The sequence below is a fragment of the Siniperca chuatsi genome, linkage group LG4 (genome assembly GCF_020085105.1).
Source record: "Siniperca chuatsi isolate FFG_IHB_CAS linkage group LG4, ASM2008510v1, whole genome shotgun sequence".
Lineage (NCBI taxonomy): Eukaryota > Metazoa > Chordata > Actinopteri > Centrarchiformes > Sinipercidae > Siniperca > Siniperca chuatsi.
In genome coordinates, this window is record NC_058045.1 from 255,761 (window position 1) to 272,267 (window position 16,507).

Sequence of the window (16,507 nt, forward strand, 5' to 3'; positions counted from 1 at the left end):
GCTGATAGTGGTGACGCACCAAAAAAATAACAATGCAGCAGCAAAAGACAGGAAGAAGGAGACTACCAGCTAGTGAACATGGTCGTAACGAATGGTGCTTTCAAAATATCGAAGAAAACATCTTTACAAATGTTTTATGAGGAAGAAAATGCATTGGACACCAGAGATACACACATGTGAATGTAAAATCCACTGAGTACTTGGACTGCAATAGTTGTCATTGATAAAAGTCTGTTTCTATGAGCAGGAATGAGGTGAGGACCACTTCTGGACTAAAAACTACAGCAGCACATTTTGCTGCCTAACAAAAGGGATTTCCACATGATATATTATAATACATATTAAAAATAACTGCCATTTCCTTTTAGGATTGTTGACCTTTATCAGACAGACAGATGCAGTATAGAGCCGACACGAAATAAGGGGAGAGAGAAGAGGGGGATGACATGCAACACAGGTCTCCAGCTGGACTGGAATGTGGGACGTCGCGAGTCAGCGTTTTAAACCACTGGACCACCTGGACACCCCCGTCCATTTAGCATTTCTAATTTGGTTAAATATACTTGGCTCGAAATTCAACTACTGAATGATCAGAGTGAAGGAAGGATGAGTTAGTCTGTATGTCTGTGTCTCTGTCTGTCTGTCTGTGTCTCTGTCTCTGTCTGTGTGTCTGTCTGTGTCTCTGTCTGTCTGTCTGTCTGTGTCTCTGTCTCTGTCTGTGTGTCTGTGTCTCTGTGTCTGTCTGTGTGTGTGTCTGTCTGTGTCTGTGTGTCTGTCTGTCTGTGTGTGTGTCTGTCTGTGTCTGTCTCTGTCTCTGTCTGTGTGTCTGTCTCTGTCTGAGTGTCTGTCTGTCTGTGTGTGTGTCTGTCTGTCTGTGTCTCTGTCTGTCTGTGTCTCTGTCTGTCTGTGTGTCTGTCTGTGTCTCTGTCTGTGTCTGTATCTGTCTGTGTCTGTGTGTCTGTCTCTGTCTGAGTGTCTGTCTGTCTGTGTGTGTGTCTGTCTGTGTCTGTGTGTCTGTCTGTCTGTGTGTGTGTCTGTCTGTGTCTGTCTCTGTCTCTGTCTGTGTGTCTGTCTCTGTCTGAGTGTCTGTCTGTCTGTGTGTGTGTCTGTCTGTCTGTGTCTCTGTCTGTCTGTGTCTCTGCCTGTGTCTCTGTCTCTGTCTGTGTCTCTGTCTGTCTGTGTCTCTGTCTGTTTGTGTCTGTCTCTGTCCGTGTCTCTGTCCGTGTCTCTGTCTGTGTCTCTGTCTGTCTGGCTTGTATGAAAAGAAACGAGCCTTTGGAACAGGAAAGGTTGGTCTGAATGGTATTGTGACCGTGCCGACCAAGCAGCTGAACTGTGCAGAGACAGAAAAGGAAACAGCTGGAGAGAGAATGAACAGATTTGCATCGTGTCTCTCATCAGGACTCACACAGCCACCACAGTGGAACCGTCTGTGATTGGCCTAAAATATCACACATCTGCTCGTGCTGCCTTGTAGAAGAGCACTTACTGCTTTGTTTCCAGCTCTTGATCAGCTCTTCAAAATAAAAGATGTGTAGGCTTGTTCAAGTAAATTAACTTGTTTAGCCATTAAAATTACTTTTAATCCTCATGTTATCTCATCTGCATTTGTTGCTCTTTCAGTTCAGCCGTTGCTGATCTCTGACTTTTTGCCCTAAACCTTTCTATCCTTGTTTTTGCATTCATGTACTCCACTGGGAAACCTTTGAAAATGACATGGATGTCAAATAGTTCTGATGTTTTCCTTGCATAATCATGCACCAATTTCTATAACTCATACAGCTTACTGACTTCATAGCACAAAAAAGTTGTGCAAGTTAAAAATAAACTTGAAAACATATTTTGCAGGTTGCCTTAACAAATGCGATTAATAAGGTTGCATTCATTTAGAATCATTTCATCATCTCTTCTGTCTCTTTTACTCCCTCAGGTTTATACTTTTTATACTTAGGGCTCACCGTTTTTAAAAAATGATTTCAAAAAGGGACTGTTAAACTGATTTTCAGCCAGATTTCATGTCCCCATGCACCCAAATTTTTGATTATTTTAGGACACTAGTTTTGGCTAGGGATAACTCAAAGTGACTACTGCAATTTTGGGCGGTGACCCAAAAAGCTATTTTCTCATGTTGCTGCTAAAGAAAAGGCAAGAGAGAAAGAGGAACAAAGCTACAAATGAAACAAAACAACATGTTCGTATGGGTGATATGTGGTTGCAACATGCTTTATGTCCAAGGTTTCTGCCTCTTAAAGGAAGTTTTTCCTTGCCACTGTCGCCAAGTGCTTGCTCATGGTGGGTTTTGTTGGGTCTCTGTAAATAATATTATAAAGAGTACGGTCACGACCTACTCTATAGGAAAAGTGCAATGAGATAACTTCTGTTATGAATTGGCGCTATATAAATAAAACTGAATTGACATGATTCGAATTTTATATATTCAACTTTGACAATATCACATGAATCAAGAAATGTAACATGTTCAGTGGGCAGAGCATGTCACTGCAGTTCAAAGATAAGGTGAGTCAGACATGACAGGTGACATTCGCAGCCACACCTTACCGAGGGGGGCGCGCGCTGGGTATTTGATTTTGTTGGTATATAATTAGTCTGATTTGTATCTATTTTTATGGACAGAATTTCAGCCCTGTTAAACTTATACTGGAGTGATCACAATGTCTTAAAATAATTACAGGTTTTCTTAGAAAATGGTGGCCAACACCAAGACTTTAGAGGGTTCTGGAAAACACAAGATACTGGAGTGGCAATAGATTTTCCAGGTCAGTCTGTTTATTGAATTTACAGTCTATTTCTTCATTTTTTAAGAAGTATCCCTGCTAAGAACAGTCTTTGTACTGTACGTTTGCTCTCAAAAGAAGCGCAACAGTGGCTGTGCACAGGCTTGCTGGATGAATTCCTTACACAGCATGCCCAATGTCCACCTGGACCTGGTGGGTTGGAAATGTGTGGGACGCTCAGGATTCGATTCTGAATCTTAGTGTCACAAATTGATTCGGAATCGATTCTCCGTTCAAAACCGATTCTTGATTGAATCAACATCACTGGTGACATTTTGTTTTGTGCAAAAATAGATGTTGGAGTAAGGAGGGGATCTTATTAACGCTCTTTCTCCAGCAGTGAAGAACAGTAACATCAGGGCCTGGGAAACTCGTCGATCCACAGTGCTGTGCAGGCGCAGCGTGTCGGGCAGTTAGCTCGTTTGATGGTGACACTTTACTTTCACCCCAGCTTCTATATCCTCACGATGCATAGCCCGGAGCAGTATGAGTCGCTCCTTTATCACAGTTGTTGTTCTGACTTTCTTTAGCCGGTAATACTGTGCCCCTCAGCGGCGGAGCCTCTTTAATCGTCATGAGTTTGGTTCACAGTGAAAGCAATGAAATAATGGAAGAATATGACATTTTGGGCAGGTCTAACTTCTGGATGTTGGGTCTACTGCTGCCCCTTGTTTCAGCTCACCTCCACCCTGTTGGCAACTGTCCAAGTCACCCTCTGCTTTAACCACTTTGGGGTCCTGTATAAATGGAGTGGACAAAATAATAGAAACACCTCTCACCCACCTATTATTAGTATACTGCCATGTATGTTCCCTAATGTCGCTCAGATCCCAGCTGTGGGAAACTATCATGTCTGTATTATCTTCTAGAACAGACACAACATCCATAAAGTAGCCTTCAGTAACGTCATTAGTCATGTCGACAGCCCCGACCTGCCGCTGAGTTTCACCAGCACAAGAGGAAAAACAGCCTTTCTTGCCAAACCTCAGAGGTTCGGTGTTTGGAGCTTAAGCGTTGCAACACGTAGCTGCAAAGAGTTGCATAAACCACAAACCACAATAGAAGAAAAAGTCAAAACAAGACGCGTTTGTGTTCTCGTATAGTTGGAGAAACTCCCTAAAGTCAGCCAGCAGAAGGGGCTTTCGGCCCGCCGGCTCTCTGCTTACCTTGTAGCAGCGCTGACTTCAGGCAGCGAGATCACTGCCCTCTTTTCTGTTGTACGCCAGCTACGGTGGAATATCTTACGGGAACTCTTTAAAGCGTCTACCTCCTTTCTCAAAATGATAAGCGCAGACGAAGCAGTTGAAGAATACCATCTTCTTCCAGGTTGAAACCCTGTCTCGCGCTGGGCGCTGGTTGCGGAGGCTCGGGGTTCACGCTGAGACGCAGCCCCGATGTCAAACTTGATATTTCCGGTAAAACTTTTCAAAACAAATCCCTGCTTAGTGACAAACTGCTTACGCATACTGACAAGGACCAACATATTTATATATACGGATTCTTTTTCATTAAGGAACAATAAATGACGAGTATTTTGGGAGCCGCGATACTTTACGTTTTAACGTTAAGTTACAATTTTACGACTTTATTTTGGAGGTGAAGCAGCCTTACTGTCCTGTTTGACTGACTCCGGACTGGATTCTCTTTCTCCTGTAGATCACAGGCCACAGTGAGATGTTTCAAGTGAAATATTTAGCTCTAGTTTTAGTACTTTATTTCAGATGGGTGTGTTTAGGCCAAATTAAAATCCATCCATCCATTTTCTACCGCTTGGTCCCGTTAGGGGTCGCGGGTGACTGGAGCCTATCCCAGTGACTTTGGGCCTTAGGCAGGGTACACCCTGGACAGTGGCCAACTCGTCGCAGGGCTAACACAGACACAGACAAGGACAGACAACCATTCACTCTCACATTCATTCAATACGGGCAATTTAGAGTTATCAATTAACCTACACATGCATGTCTTTCAAATTAAAATCGTTTTACAAAAAAATGTAGTTTTGTAAAATGTTTTTACAAAATATGTGCCTCTCAGTGAAAATTAAGACAATCTGCAAAAATTCTAGTTAATGTTTAACTACATAGTATCCAGGAGTCATTGAAGTACAACGAGTATACTGAAGATCTTCTGTTTATAATCCCGTAAATTAGATCATTTAGCAGCACCCTATCAGTGTTCTGTTCGCTCCAACTGGATTTAGTGGTTATTATAGGTAAGGATGACCTCTCCTGGTACAAACGGGAAAAGTACATCTTAGAGTCATGAGAACACATTCACATAAAAGTGCCTGGCAGTATGCTGTACATGGTTACTGCAAGTAATATGAGATAGTCTTTAATTAGGAATGAATGGTAGAAAGGGATGATGGCAGAAAAACAGATTGTAAGATTGGACAGAGATTTGATGCAAGATAGACAAGAGAGAAAGATGATAAGAAAAAAGAAAAAGATAAGGTTCAGTGAAAGTGTAAATAACTCCCAGGTAACAGTGACATGGGTTACTTTATTTAAGTTGACTTTAAATTGTAAATCCTTTCTTTTCCCCCTAAAATCTGAGGTAACTTGACATAGACCTAATCATCTAATGTAAGTCTAAAAGCAACAACACCCTAATTTGGAAGAAGCACATTTTTACTGTTTTCAATGCAAGTCATTTGTCTTTGTTGTGATTTGTACTGCCCGCATGCAAAAGATGGGTTCCATGGTGTAATAGTCAGCACTTTGTACTCTGCATCCATTGATCCAAGTTTGAGTCTTGGTGGAAACTTCGGCATGAAATTCACTACAGATCTATGCAGAGTTTCTTGGTAACTTCTTGGATTAGTTATTACATGTAAGATATTTCTACTCATGGAAAGCTGTGCTATTTCAAGGTACATTTATTTGTCATTCTACAACACAAGGTTCCATCCATTGTTGGCTGCAATCACTGGGGACAACAAGGATGAGTATAGGAGTCTGGTGGAGATATTTGTCGGCTGGTGTAACATCGACCACCTGCAGCCAGACAAAAGAGCTGGTAGTGGACGTCTGACGGAACAGGAAGCCACCTACACCTATCACCATTCAGGGTGAGGAGGTGGGTGTGGTGGAGTCATACAAGTTCCTGGGGGTGCACCTCAACAACAAACTGGACTGGTCAGACAACTGTGGTGCCGTCTATAGTAAGGGACAAAGCAGACTGTACTTCCTGAGGAGGCTCAGATCATTCAATATGCAACAGGCTGCTTTGCATGTTCTATGAAACAGTGAGGGCCAGTGCACTCTTCTTTGCTGGTGTGTGTTGGGGAGGCAGCATTATGGCTGGTGATGCAAAAATAAACTGGTCAGGAAGGCGGGCTCTGTTGTAGGAGTGCACCTTGACAGCCTGGAGGAGATGGCATTGTGAAGCGCCACTACGAGACAAAGCACATAGCATCCTTTAAGCAGGTTAACAAGGGGGGCAGATTTTGTTAATTTTGTTAACAAGGGGGATGGAATCCCCCCTCATCCCCCCTCAAATCGCCTACTAGTTGTCATTGAGTAGTGCGAGGATGGCCGTGTCATCTGCATATTTGAAGTAGAGGGTTGTACCAACAGGTTTCTGAGGCCACAGCAGGATGGTCACCCCTCATGGACTGTGCTATACTGTGCCGACTATACATGTGGACACTTTTTGCACTGTACACTACAGCGTAAACAGGAGGGGGCTGAGCACACAGCCCTGGGGGCACCAGTGTTGAGCACTAGAGTGGAGGAGGTGTGACCACCAATCAGAATTGTCTGGGGTCTGTTTGTAAGGAAGTCCAATATTCAGTTTCATGGGGGAGATTGTGTTGAATGCTGAGCTGAAATCAACAAACAGCATTCTGATTTAAGTGTTGTTGTTCTCAAGATGCGTGAAGACTAAGTGGAGGGCAGTGGAGATGGCACTCTCTGTGGAGCTGTTGGTTCTCAAAGCAAACTGGTGAGGGTCCAGGCTGGGTGGGATGTTGCTCGTTATATGCTGGAGAACCAGTTTCTCAAAGCACTTCATCAGAATGGGAGTGAGAGCAATAGCTTGATCCGGGATGTTGTGATGAAGCCAGGTCTCTGTAAAAATGTGGGCACAACAGTGTCTGATTTCCCGTTGCTAGGTTAGCCTGAGTCTTATTTCATCCATTTTATTTTCCTGCAACCGGACATTAGCCAGTAGAAGTAGGCTGGGTAGTGGAATAGCCCAGGCCGTTCTCATTCGTAAGTTAAGTTACACACGTAAGTTATGTAACCAACCAAGTCACGTGATTTACTTCATGTGACTTATGTGTTTATGTCACATGACTTACTGTGAGTTACTACCACTGCTGCCAGTCAGAGCTTGACCAATCAGAAATGTTCAGCGCAGCAAGCACCACCCTGAAAGTCCCGGTACTTCTGCAAAGTACTGCCCCCCAGCAGGGACCTTTTGGGGGGTAAAAAATGTCCCCAGTACTTAATTTAGACCCTGGTCCCTGCTGTGGAAATGCACTGAGTTCCTTCAAAGGTTCCTAGTCCCTGGAGAAAGTTCCTGCATTTGAAACACAGCTTTAGAAACCTATTTGAGTCGTGACCCAAAGATAATACCTTTAGTTTTGGATGTATTTGAGGCAGTTTCATGTAGGAACTATCGGTAGAAAGAATACAGTTCCTACATGAAACTGCTCACACGAAATCTGTGGATTATTTTGAGTAACCAGGTCATGATTTCTGGAAAGAGACATTGCTGTTGAGTTTTTCAAATGTATTTTTTGGCACTTGGCACAAGTTCCATAAAGTTTCATTATATTAAAAAAATGCCGATATCCCCAAGCTCCTCTTCCATAAGAGCTAAGCTAATCCAGGTCGGACCTAAGGCTATTGCACTGCCCAGCCTACTCCTGGCTAATGTCTGGTTGCAGGAAAATAAAATGGATGAGATAAGACTTGTTGAAGGTTAACTCAACAACGGGAAATTACCTGGGTTAGGGTTAGGGTTAGCTGGCTGCATCACAACATCCCGGATGAAGCTATCTTACTTGATGGGCGGAGCTTGTTCCGTGCTGACAGAACACAAGAGTCTGGAAAGATGAGAGGAGGTGGTCTCTATGTTTACATCAATGATACTTGGTGTTCAAACGCAGCTAAAGTGGATGGAAAATGTTTACCAGATGTGGAATTTTTATTGTTAAGATGTCAACCATATTATCTGCCCAGAGAATTCACCAGTGTTTATGTTGCTGCTGCTTACATTCCTCCAGATGCGAATTAAAAAAATTTAGGAACTGTATGAGGTCATCAGCAGTCACATGACAAAACAACCGGATGGTGTTTTTATTGTAGCTGGTGATTTTAATCAAAACAGACCTCAGAACTATTTTACCTAAATTTCATAACAACTGTAGTAGCAGTTGTCGAGGAGAGCACGGTGGCAGCAGGTGGCCCACAACCAAAGAACCAGTCTCGGCAGCTCCGGAGGCAGAAATACCTGCTGAAAGCGACAGAAGGAGAGATGAGAGAGACGAGAAAGCACAAAACTACGGGAGAGAGCAGATGTCGAGTTAGTAACATGCATTAATGGAATAAAAATGCATACAGATGGAGAGGGAGGAGGACAGAGGAGCTCAGTGCATCATGGGAAGTATCCCAGCAGTCTAGGCCTATAGCAGCATAACTAAGGGATGGTTCAGGACTCACCCAAGCCAGCCCTAACTATAAACTTTATCAAAGAGGAAAGTCTTTAGCCTACTCTTAAATGTGGAGATGGTGTCTGCCTCCTGAACCCAAACTGGGATCTGATTCCAAAGGAGAGGAGCTTGATGATCTCTTTTCCTAGTTCTTGTCAGTACTCGTGCTGCCGCATTCTGGATCAACTGAAGAGTCTTAAGGGACTTATTCGGGCAGCCTGATAATAAGGAACAAATGCATGGACTAGTTTTCAGCATCATTTTGAGACAGGATGTGCCTGATTTTTGCATGTTACGTAGGTGAAAGAAAGTAGTTCTTAAAGTTTGTTTCATGTGGGAGTTAAAGGATAAATCCTGATCAAAGATAATTCCGAGGTTCCTTACGGTGCTGCTGGAGGCCAGGGCAATGCAACCTATAGTAACTATCTTTAGATAATGTGGCTCAGAGTTGTTTGAGGCAGAGTTTAACATCAGAAAATTGCAGGTCATCCAGGTTTTTATGTCCTTAAGGCATGCTTGAAGTTTAGCTAACTGGTTAGTTTCATCTGGCTTGATCGATGGATATAATTTGGTATCATCTGCATAACAATGAAAGTTATAGTTAATAATATTGCCTAGAGGAAGCATATATAAGGTGAATAGAATTGGTCCAAGCACAGAACCTTGTGGAATGCCGAACTTTGGCATGCACGGTGGACTCACCGTTAACATGTACAAACTGAGATCGATCTGATAGATAGGATTTAAACCAGCTTAGTGTGGTTCCTTTAATACCAATTGAATGACCCAGTCTCTGTAATAGGATGTGATGGTCAATGGTGTCGAATGCAGCACTAAGATCTAACAAGACAAATACAGAGACAATCCCATTGTCTGATGCAATTAAAAGGTCATTTGTGATTTTCACCAGTGCTGTCTCTGTGCTATGATGCACTCTAAATCCTGACTGAAAATCCTCAAATAAACTATTGTTATTTAGAAAGCCACACAACTGTTTGGCGACTGCTTTCTCAAGGATCTTAGAAAGAAAGGGAAGGTTAGATATAGGTCTATAGTTGGCTAAAACCCCTAGATCATGAATGGGCTTTTTAAGAAGAGGTTTAATTACAGCTATTTAAAAAGACTGCAGGACAGTCTGTTAATAAAGACAGACTGATCATATCTAGTAAAGAAGTGCTTACTAAGGGTAAAAGTTCTTTAAGCAGCCTAGTTGGTATGGGGTCTGCGAGACAGGTTGATGGCTTAGATGAAGAAATTGTTTAAGTTAGTTGAAGAAGGTCTATAGGAGAAAAGCAGTCTAAATATATATCAGGTTTTACAGCTGTTTCTAAGGTTCCTGTCTTTGAAGATAAACATGTACCAGTTGAGGGCAGGACATGATGAAATTTTTGTCTATTAGTTAAAATTCTATCATTAAATAAGCTCATTTAGCTTTTTTAGAGGGGCGATAGATTTGAGTGTTGTTCGCAGTGAACCTGCAGTACTATCAACAAGACTCTGTTATATTGAGCCTTCACAGGCTACCAAGCCAGGAGCACCCCCGTCATGTGTGAGGCCACGTTACCAGATGAGCTAAACACATTTTATGCTCATTTTGATCTCCCCAACAAAGAATCAGCTGTAAAGTCTACTCTGCCTCCAGAAGTGAGAAGAATCCTGCTGAGATTAAATATGAGTAAAGCTGCTGGGCCTGATAACATCCCCGTGTACTAAAAACATGTGCCAATCAGCTAGTTGCTGTTATTACTGACATTTTTAACATATCACTGTCACAGGAGATTGTTCCCACCTGCTTCGAGACAGCCACCATCGTCCCTGTACCTAAAACGTCTGCAGTGTCTAATTTAAATGACTACCATCCTGTTGCTCTCACCCCCATACTGATGAAGTGCTTTGAGAAACTGGTTCTCCAACACATAACGAACAACATCCCACCCAGCCTGGACCCTCACCAGTTTGCTTTGAGAACCAACAAATCCACAGAGGATGCCATCCCCACTGCCCTCTACTCTGCAAGTCTTCACACACCTTGAGAACAACACCTACATCAAAATGTTGTTTGTTGATTTCAGCTCAGCAATCAACACAATCTCCCCCATGAAACTGATGTTGTAAAGTTTGCGGATGACACCACCATCATCGGCCGGATTACAAACAACGAAGAGACTTGCAGTTAAAAATACAAATAAGTGAAAACTACATAAACACTGCAACTTTTTTTTAATGAACGTGTGTGTGTGTGTAGGTCATTCACTATGACCCAGGTTGTGGTATGTTGATACATATTGGGCAGCAAGATTTGCCCTGTCTCCTTCTCCTAGGAGTATTTTTAATGTTGAGAGGTTGAGGAGCTCTTTGAAATCTGAGATTACAGAGTTGAACTTGTTAAAGTAAATGTTATTTCATTGAATATTGTACATTGTACTAGGAAATGCATCTCTGTCTCAACCTCACCTGTCCAACAGTGACCACATATTCTGTTTTCTTTTGGTTGCCATGATTTTTTGTGTTTTCCTTTTTCTATTGCCAGTTACTGGTCACTGAGCCTGTACTTGGTTAGGATCTGTCTCTGCTTTCTGTCTCTGACAGTAGAGAGATATTTTGTCAATTCATCCTCTCTTTTTAGGCCTAGATAACACTCTGATCTACTTTGGCTTTTAGTTTCTTCTTTCCAAATAGGTTTCTTTACATTGTGTCATAATTTGGTTTACTCTGATTGGTGTTTGGAATGCAGTGCTGTTGTGAGACTGGTCAGAGTGTGTCTGAGAGGGGGCAGTTAGTCTCAGCACCAGCTGACATAGGTTAGTCTTTTCTGGGCTCAGCTCTTGGGTTTGGAGGGCTTTGGAATGGAGGGTGTCTAGGGAGCTGAATTTAAGCTGATTAAAAAATTTGAGCATTCTCTTTTGAATGTTAATTATCAGTGGGTGTCTGCCTAATTCTGCTCTACATGCATTTGTTGATGTTTTTCTGTGTACGTGTAAAATGCATCTGCAGAATTCTGCATGTAAAGATTCTGTTGGATGTTTGTCCCAGGGGGTATAGCTGTGATGACTGAGTGTACCACATAATTCACTACCATATAGTGCAATGGGCTGGATGACATAAATATTTTAATATTTTAAGCCAAATTAATTGGAATTTGGAGATTATAATATTTTCTCTTAATTTAATTTAGAGCTCTTCGAGTGTTTTCTTTTAGTGCATTCACTGTCATGTTGAAACTCCCTGATGCTGTTGTGGTTATACGAAGGTAGGTATAACTCATGCTGTGTTCAATAAGATGAATATTAGTGGTAAACTGGTATTTGTTCTCCTGACATCTAGGGCGTTTTTGAAAAATCATGACATTAGTTTTATTCATATTTACTGCCAGGGCCCAGTTCTGACAGTACTTTTCTACTATGTCCAGCTGTTGCTGTAGTCCTTGTTCAGTTAGCGACAGTAGAACAAGGTCATCAGCGTAAAACAGAGACTTTACCTTTCAATCTAGGAGTGAGAGGCCAGGAGCAGCACATTGATCCAACTGTACAGCAAGTTCATTTATATATACATTTAAAAAAGTCAGGCTTAAATTGCAGCCCTCACAAAACGCCTCTTTTCTGGATGAAGAATTTAGTTTGTTTGTCTCCAATTTTAACAGCGCACCTATTTTCCAAATACATTGACTTTACCAGATCATACATTTTTCCCCTTATACCACAATGTAAAAGTCTGTAATAGAGACCTTCATGCCAAATACCATTTTTTGTTTGGTGTACATGTTTATTAATTAAAATGCGAAGGGTATATACATGGTCTGTGGTGTGGTGTTTTGGGAGGAAGCCAATTCTTCAAGGAAATCTAGTATTCTTTTATTTAGAATACTACAGAATAGTTTACCTACACAACTGCTGACACAGATGCCACGGTAGTTACCAGGGTCTGATTTGTCCCCACTCTTATGAATGGGGGAAATGAGCCCTTTGCACCAGATGTCGGGAAATCATCCTGACTGTAATACGATATTGAACAACTTCAACACTGCATTTGAGCATTTAGTTTTTAATGCCGTCTGGACCACAAGCTTTTCTTGGCTAGAGAGACTTTGTCTGTGTGTATCCCAAATAATTGGGAAATCAAGGGGTTTTGGTTTTTAATAGTTTCTTCTAATGGTATATTTCTAGTCTTCTAGACTACTCAAAGCGCTTCACACTACATATCACATTCACACACTGATGGCAGATGCTAACTGCTCATCAGTCCAAAGAAATCATTCACACATGAAACAGAGAAAAGGGGTTCACACTTCGACATATGGGCTAGGGGAAGCCGGGATCGAACCACCGACCTTCCAATTAACTAAGCCACAGCCGCCCACACAACTAATGTTGGCCATGATAATTTTGTCTCCACTGTCTTGGGCCAGTCTGTAAGTAGGATTTAATTCATACAGCTTACTGGGTTCCTTTTTTGTGTCACTCATTTGATCTGAGAGTTTAAAGAACACTTTTATTTGATTGTGGCCTAAAATGGGGGATTGCCGTCTGACAGTAAATGCACTGATAGTGGAGGGGTCAATGTCAGTGATTGGATAGGCAGTACTACAACTGCAACATAGTTCCTGGGGTGGTGATGGGGAAGAGGAGGTTTGGGATGCTCTCTAAAGCTCCTAGTAGAGGAGGGGGTAGGGGCATTGCGTCCCAGGGCCGTGTCTTTGAGGGCCTTTGCAAATATCTTCACCCGCTCTCTGTGTAGATAGAGTCCATCATAGAGGTCCAAGATGCCAATGGTTGGGTGGAGGGCCAGGTGGACGTTGGATAAAGTGGCACGTCCTCTTCTGATCTCCATATTAATATAATGGATGACATGAGGAGGAGTGTCTGTCCGAGGCAGCAGGGTGGAGACCACAACGCGGGTGTCAGTGAACTCCCTACTAGCCTGCTCGGCCATCTGAGGAAGATGGGCTCTTGAGGGTCTCCTTATTCAAAAGGTTCATTGCCTGGCCTGTGGTGCTGCAGTGTTTTGATAGCACTTTCTTACCAGGAAAAACTTGTTTGTGTCCAGGAATTTCCCATTAAAGTCAGCCAGCAGGACCAGTCAATAAATACACAGTTAAAAAAAATAAATCCAAAGATGATATTTCCTCTTCTGTTTTTGTTGATTAATGCGGTTACTTCTTCTTTAGAGTCCTTTCTGAAAATTATTTGAAGGTTATTTTGCAAAATGTCCCACTTTTTTAGGTCCAAGTTTAAAATGTACTCAGGAGCTCATCTTTTGGTGCAGCTAGTCTCATTTCTGATCATAAGGGATAGCAAAAGGGAACTACAAAACAAAATCTCATTATGTCAATAAATCTATCTTGTATCTTGAATAATTTTTTCCATAACCTTGCTAAGCACAAGAAGAATACTCATAGGTCTACTATTATGCCTACTCAGAGGTAACTTATTATCCTTAAGCAATGGAATGATTTTTCTCTCCTTCCACTGTCTAGGATACACCCCACATAGCAGACATCTATTCAATATGCGACTTAAGGGACCCGAAATATAATCAGCAGTGATGTTTAGCACCTTGCTGTCAAGATTGTCTGTGCCTGCACTGTCACAGGAAGAATCTTCAGCAATATATCTCTAGCATCTACACAGTTGAATTGGAACATACAATTTCTACCATCCATTATTTAATTACTTATCAGTTCACAAGGGTTAGAATCAGTACCACCTGGGCAAAAACATACCATATGATTAAAAAAAAGAGGCATATGCATTTTTCTTCCTTCCCATGGTTTTATTCAAGGTATTCCAAAGTTCCATACTATTTAATACTATCAATTCTTTGTCTGTAATATTCTTTCTTCTTCCTTTTGTTCACTTTAGTCACTTGGTTTCTCAGTTTACAGTATTTTAATCTGACCTCCAACAAAACCAATTTTACTGCCACCAATTTAGCTTCATCCCTTTGTTTCATTAATTATTTTAGAGGTAAATCAATCCAGTGAACTGTATTAGTTTTAGCTGTAAACTTTTTCATAGGTGCATGTCTATTAACAATTTCCATAAATATATTCATGAAACCTCTGGGTCGTCAGCACTGTACACACCATTCCAGTCCACATTTCTAACATCCTCTACAAAATGATCATTAAGAAATCCTTTGTATGACCATCTATATACAACTTGCAACTGGCTCTAGCTTTAGGAATTTTAGCCTTTCTACTGAGAGAAACCATATTGTGGTCACTAAAATCTACTGGTACAGAGACTGAATTTGAGCACAGCTCAGGTACATTAGTATATACATGTAGAGGCAGTATGACCTGCTTGATTAGTGAAAACTTAAATTAGTGATAAATTACAAGCACATATGAATGATAATTTTTTCTTCCCTGGGCAGTTACCGACTATCCAGTCAATATTCCTCTCCAGGCAAAGATATTTCACTGTTCACATCAGAGACTCTGCCAATCATTTCACATAGTTGAGTGAGATAGTCAGCATCAGCATCAGGAGGTCGGTAGCAGCAACCCACCAATATTGGTTTCAGGTGGGGTAGATGCACTTGAACCCACAATGCTTCTACATCATTCAGCATAAAATCAGAATGTAGTTTAACAGGAAGATGGCTTTGTACAAAAATCCCTCCTAAAGAGGGAGAAAACATTAACCAATAACTCAGAATTCTGAATAGATGAATCTAAATGAGCTTCAGAAACCGCCAATATAGGAATGGAATTAGCAAGCACTAGATTATTCAAATCAAGTATCTTGTTCCTTATGCTACAGATGTTCACATGTGCAATTACCAAGCCTTTGTTTGGGAGCTTTTAAGGGGCTCGATGTCATTATTTGAGATAAGCTGCCTTGGTCATAAGGTCAGACGTGCATAGTTCAGGAACTTTTTCTAGATTTATGATCAGCTTGTCATACCGCAGCATTGGAAAATCACCCCTCTCCCAGGCGGCATACAGCTCAGGCATGAACTCCTTCCTTTTTTTCTTTATAAGGTCAGAGTAGTTTTCATTGATATAAATCCATTTTCCTTCAAGTTTCTTGGCCTGTGATAGTATCATCTGCTTGTCCTTGTAGCGCAGGAGTTTTACTAAAATCTGTCTTAATCAATCTTTCATCAAACTTCCCTACTCTATGGGCTTGTTCTACTTCAGTATCCTTCATATTCAGGGCCAATTTATTTCCTAGTATTTCTTGTACTTTCATTTCTGACATTTCCCAGTTTTCACCTTTTTCCTCAGGGACACATCAGTAATGATATTACTCCTCTGTGACTGATTTTCAAATAGTCCATCTTTTTCTCAATCTCATCAAGGGTCTCGACAGATTTTGCCAGGTCCTCTGGTTGTTTCACTTTGTCCTGACAATTTTCCATGAGCAAACTAACCTAGTCTTGACTTCCTTTATCTCTTTAAGGGCAGTGTCCACTCTCTTATGCACACCATCTGAGATTATTTCAGCACAAGATTTAAAGTTCTTACCTTTGTTGCTCCAGCAGCTCTCTGTAAAAGTCCTTTTGTTGCTCCATCATGAATTGAAGCGTAGACATTGTCACTAGCTCGTCCTCTGGATATTTCTGTACTTTGGGTGGCATCTTGTCAAAACACACCGATGCACCACAGTCAATGGCTTAAGATTCCAACACAGAGGAGTAGGGCTCAAATCTGTTCAAAATCTCTCTTGTGAAACTGCATCCACTTCTGCATGCTCTTTTCTCTATAAAATACAATATCTATCTCTAAAGTATCTTAAAAGATGCATAATAACTAATGCAAATTAGTGAAAAATACAGTATGTCATCACTGAAACAGGAAAGGCCTTGCCTTGCCCTCAGAAGGAGCTGGAGGACATTCCCGGGAGGATGTGGGATTCAGGCTTTTAGCAGACCAGTAGAAGTCACAGGGATCAGCCTTCATCCCAAGTGGGCTGTAGTCTGAACAATTTGCAACCTTTTGTAAGTTCAGCCAGTAGTTGAGGGCTATGTATAAAAAAGGCTACAAATCTTAAAAGATTTATCTGATGTGAATGTAAAATCTCTCAAATAAAAACACAAAGTTGTCATT

General features: G+C 41.5%; 1 protein-coding gene across 4 annotated transcripts in view; it reads right to left on the minus strand.

Moving 5' to 3' along the window:
- The window catches only part of LOC122874251 (A-kinase anchor protein 13-like), a 153,654-nt gene extending 149,462 nt beyond the window's left edge, over nt 1–4,192 (minus strand). For all 4 annotated transcript variants that reach the window (XM_044191852.1, XM_044191850.1, XM_044191851.1 and 1 more), the window contains exon 1: nt 3,962–4,192. The gene's annotated coding sequence lies outside the window, so the exon portion shown is untranslated. The remainder of the gene's footprint in view (nt 1–3,961) is intronic.
- Nucleotides 4,193–16,507: the final 12,315 nt, after the last annotated feature.